Below are 5,274 nucleotides of genomic sequence, written 5' to 3' on the forward strand. Positions count from 1 at the left end.
TACCCCCGTTTATCATCTCCAAGGATCGAAGGATTCCGCCGCGAGGGGAATTACGGTTACGTCACTGCTACGCCTACGTCTTTTTCCAATGCGCGCGTCCATTCAGGTCCGCGCGAGGGAACGAGCGATCATTGGACACGAGACGTCGCGGTTTTTCGATTCGAGAGAATCCGCCTCGGTTTCGCCACTCTCTCTTCCGGTTTGGGGCTGACACAAAAGAAGGCGAAAGAGAGAGAGATTCGAGGAGAAATAAAGATCGATGCGATGCGATGCGGACGAACGTCGACAGGAAACGTTTTGACAGATATCGCAGTTGCGCTGCCCGGTCTCTCGTTAAGGTCCATTTCATCCTGAACCAGAAAAAGAATGAAAAGGGGAAGATGAAGAGGTGGAAGATGCATCGTGAGTTACGTATAACGCATATATCGTTCTGATTTTCATTGGCCGCGGCCAATTTCTCATCGCTTCTTCGACACGTACGAACGCGCACCGCGATAAATCTGCTTTCGCATTAGCGGCCATAGTCGATCTAGAAACCGACAAGAAGAAATTGCTTACGCGAGGTGGAACGGATCGTAATGACTCGGCTCGCCGATACATGCATCATCGGCATTCTTTCGCGTATCATCCTGTGTATCATCAAATACACGTAATCTCGTGTAATTATTGAAATTGACATCGATTATACTCCATTATAAGATCGCGTTCGTCCCGTGATTAAAAATTATACCGGATCGATTCCAAGGGAAGCGAGACGAAAATTGCCAACGACGATTTTTGAATACCAATTTTCGAACTTGTCTCGATCGAAGGCCTGGAAAAATCGGGGGAATAAATATCCCCCGTTTCCCTCCCACTCTCTCTCTCTCTCTCTCTCTCTCTCCCAGAGATCCTATATCGAACGGATCGGGAATAAAAGAGTGCTGTGTTTCGTTTCAACGTTAAGAAGAATTCCTCGGTCAGAACGAGACTACGCGACAATAGAAACTCTCTTGGAATGAAAGGAAGCTAAAAATACCCAGCGAGGGACCCAGCCCCGTTGCTTCGAAAGCAATATATCCTAGCGATATATCTTTTCGCCACCGAGAGCAAAACCTCGGCACCCTTTCTTGTTCACCACGCAACCATCGGCCATCAAAACCTTGAAAACCTTGGCAGCCGCGAGTAGGAATAGGCGTATGGTATCGAGCGTACGTACGCGTGTACGTATACTCCAACGTGTTCTTAAACGTCGTTAAATCGATTCGCGCCAGAGGCGCGGAGGCTTACGTACGCGCGATCGTGACAGGACGGCCGTGAATCTAGCCGCCGACACTTGTAAACGTGGCTTTAAGGTTAGCAAAGGGGTGTAGACAACGCTGGGACAAAGTGGCCGCGGTGTACGCGGTGTAACGGCCGTGCGGTTACCGGTTTATAGCGCGGGAATGCATCCACCAGACGCGCACAATGAAGAAAGCGGAGGCACGCAAACGCGGCGGTGAACGTTGGCCGACTCGCAAAACGGTTTTCCAACCGCTGAATTCGAGCCGCTGGCGACCGGCGAACGCCGCTTGATTAATATTTCTAATTACCCAGCTCGGCTTCTTCTCGCCTAGCTGCGTAGTCCTCCCGCCTGCCAATTAGCCTGGCTACCTCGTAAACGCCATAAATGATACCTTCTGTCTGCCTCGTTTAATCCTCCTCCTCCTCCTCTCGTTACAAGAGCGACAGTTAGTTACAGGTTGTTGGGGAGATTCCATCCGATCGATCGTCTTGCCTTTTTTCCGCCCTCACGCTTCTTTCAGACTATTGGACTTTCGATAGTTTGATTTAATTTTAACTGGAATTTGGATCGTCTCTCCTCGCGGATGGATATATTTCGAGAGAGATTTAATTCTCTCGATACCGGTACGTTTGAACGAGGTTATTGAACCTCGGATCGTTGGATCGTTCGTTCGTGAACCACCTTTCGCTGCTTTAATCCTCGGCCAATCGAATATGAATGAGATTTAGATTTAGCCGTGCGGCGACAAACGAGATTCGAATTGCGAGCATTTTTCATAAATTTCACCAGTGGAAATCTCACTCGATCGCAAGCGTCGATCGATGGACGGAGGAAATTAATCTTCGTTCGGACGAATCGGATCGATACGATTTCTCGTCGAATCTCTACGGACGATTCCACGCGTCCGGTCCATCGGCGCATTAAACTCGAGGTAGCTAATGAAGCAGCGGATAAGCAGGCGTGCATCGGTAACGGCCGATAACCCATTGATCATTCGTGGAAATTACAAGTTGGGAAGTAGGGAATTCTCGATCGATACGACGGCTGGTTTCTGCGCCAAGTTTCTTCATTAACAATCGTAAATAATCTCTCGAATCGAATCACGATTCCTCCTTGCTATCTTCATCTTCGTACGTACGTAATCATTCACCTTTTCGAGCGGTAATTAACGTCAAATGACGTTTTCTCCTCGTCACGGTGGATAAGAGCAGCTTCCTCTGCCACCTTTTTTTTTTTCCCTCCCCTTCTCTCGCGATGACGCACACGAAAGCCTGGAAACTAGTCGCAGATCGTCGAGTCGATCGTCGATCGCCCACGCGAATCGCTGGCACGCAGTTGAGCACGGCTAATCGATTCTTAAGTGACTCTCGCATCCAGGCTGATTAATAATCGTAATTATTATCCTTTCCATTCCACCTTTCGTTAATGATTTTTCGTCCCTGCACCTAAAATATATCGACTCGTTATTCGAAGTACTCAATGCTAATAGTGTTTGTTCATGATGATCAAAAATGATGAAAAAATGATCGAATCATTGACCGATCACTGCCAAAATTAATTGTCAACTTGTCGATCGATCGTGAATCGGGTGAAATTTATCCAACATTTCCCTGCATTCATTCGTTGTTTGCTGGCCTCGAGTTTTTCTTTCTCTGCAAGACTAGTTTATGCTAGATCGGAGCATGGACAACGCGATATTAGCCAGTGACTAACGGGCTCCCACAGACGCGATAAATTGGCGAGTAAGCGGGCTGGCGATTCTTTTACCGATGAACCGTTGGTTCCGGCAGAAAGAGGACGATCGAGTTCTATCTCTTTCCAAGGATAATGTCATCATCGTTTATTTATCGAAATATATCTAATTTCTTCGTTCAGGGAAATTTTGCAACAAGATCTGTTCAGAAAAATTATTGTTTCGTCTCGAAATTGTGTATCTAACTTTCTCATGTAAGAGGAGAGATTCACAATAGCGAGAGAGATTCTTGCTTGAAAGATTGTACGTTCTCAATGCTTTGAATAGCCAGCAGAAAGTTTACGTTTGAATCTTGAATTGAGAGCTGTTTGAGATCAGGAAGCTTAGAAATATTTGACCGGACCAATTTCACGGGTATATATAAAACTTCTTTGCCTTTCACTTCCTTCTTCTTAAAAAAGTCATAACTTTTTCATCGTTTTCGAATCGAAATTAGGTTTAAGCTCGTTTTGAAATTCTCCGTCCGGATAAACCCTTTGCTTTTTACGTCGGTAATCAACCTGAATCTTTCGCCGTACCAATGGGCCAAGCAAACGGATTTCGATCCGAAGATGGTTGCCGGTTCTTTTCCTTCGGCTTAATCGCCGGACGAATCGAGTTGCTGGTTAAGCACGAGGAGAGAGAGAGAAAAAGTTATCTTTAAAGATAATCGATAAGATGGGAAAACATTCCGCTTTGACCGTGATTTATCTTCAACTTCCTTACCATCCTTCGGCCATCCCATCTTCGAGGAATAATCTAATCAACGATTCGTATATAATTATCTAGAATATTTTTTAGAATCTCGATGTAAGAAATAATCTTTGCGAAGAAATAATCTTTGTGTCTCGGGATCGGGACAACGGATGACCTGGCACGAATCTCCTCTACCAAGAATCCGATTGGCCAGGAAATTTGACAGCGGACAGACACTGGCGGCCGCTCCCTGGTTAAGCTCTAATCGCATTAAATTGTTTCGCAGTCTGCCAATTGATCACGTTCAATGCTGGATACGGGGAGCGGCTCGGCGTTTATAATATCAATTCTTCACCGATTAGATACCACGTGAACGAAGCGCTGCTTTACTCGTGCTTGACTTTGAACTTTTTCCCGTATCACCTTCGATCGCGATCGCGACACGCCATTGCTTTCGATCAAGGTGCACACGTTTATTTATTCACCGATAACATAGAAAGGATACGACGATTCGACACGGAGGATCGGCTTTCGATATCTTGCATCGATTCTCGGAAGAAAATTTTTTTTTTAAGTAAACTCTATACCCGAGAATGATTGTTTGTGTATTTTTCGAGACCGATCTCTGATATTCTTCAGATTTCATCTTTTTAGCTCTTTACCTCTTTGTTTCGTCGTCGAGAGGTGTTAATGACGCTAATGCATCTGCTCGGCCAGAACGAAGCCGAGCAGAGAATCAATATTCATTAGCGCTTCGTTCCTCCGCCCGAATGATTCCTCCGCGTCTAACCCACAAACCCATGTGCGTGTGAACCCTTTTGCCCAACCTTTCAAAGGATTCCTTTTCGGATTCCACGATTCACGCGATCGCCGCGTGAACACGTGTTTGCTCGCCGGTCTGGGCTACATTTCTCAGGTAGAAGAGCAGACAGAAACCTCGCGTGGACTTCGTACCCGATCTTTGCCCACTCATTAACCCTTTTGCTTGGCCGAGTATCATCACGATTCGTAACGAAAATTTTCCTTCCACACCGAAAATAACCGATCAATCTAACTCTAATCTACTTTCATTACGCGAAAAAACCTTAACACGGTTCCATATCTATACAGGTATTATATAGAACGCTAAATATACAAATTTTGCAATTTTCTTTTAACAGAGAGATATCGAACGATCTCCTTTTCGAAATTTTCAATCTCTAAATCTGGGGGGATCGAATCTCTGAAAGATTTCGCGAGACGGAAATTTCATCATCGTCTACAGATCCGTCCACACGAAGCTCCGTTACTCGGATCCAGTGATCCGCGTGTAGCGTGAAGCGTGCAATATCGATTTATCGCACCGGGTTCGGGCGTTGCACGCGCCTCGATACGCGTTGCACTTACGCACGCGTGGCTCTCGACAAAAGGAGATCCGTTTCACGGCGAGACACCGATTCGCGCGGTCGTCACGCCCACGTACACGGCTTTTCTGTCCCCCGTGAAACTACCGGAATGCCACGGATTCGCGTCCACCGAGGCAACAACCGATACGTTCGACCTCTCTCTCTCTCTCTCTCTCTCTCTCTCTCTCTCTCTCTCT

At 46.2% G+C, this 5,274-nt stretch overlaps 1 protein-coding gene and 1 long non-coding RNA gene across 2 annotated transcripts in view; both read right to left on the bottom strand.

Annotated features, from left to right (window-relative positions):
* Positions 1–2,691, bottom strand: part of LOC116186797 — a 13,339-nt gene extending 10,648 nt beyond the window's left edge. The window contains exons 1-2 of the long non-coding RNA XR_004151815.1: positions 2,681–2,691; positions 2,191–2,199 (exon numbers count right to left, since the gene is read on the bottom strand). This is a non-coding gene — a long non-coding RNA (uncharacterized LOC116186797). The remainder of the gene's footprint in view (positions 1–2,190; positions 2,200–2,680) is intronic.
* LOC102675940 (tensin-3) overlaps positions 1–5,274 on the bottom strand; it is a 149,681-nt gene that overhangs the window by 77,857 nt on the left and 66,550 nt on the right. The window lies entirely within an intron of this gene.

This window comes from Apis dorsata, unplaced genomic scaffold (assembly GCF_000469605.1).
Source record: "Apis dorsata unplaced genomic scaffold, Apis dorsata 1.3 scaffold_58, whole genome shotgun sequence".
Classification (NCBI taxonomy): Eukaryota; Metazoa; Arthropoda; class Insecta; order Hymenoptera; family Apidae; genus Apis; species Apis dorsata.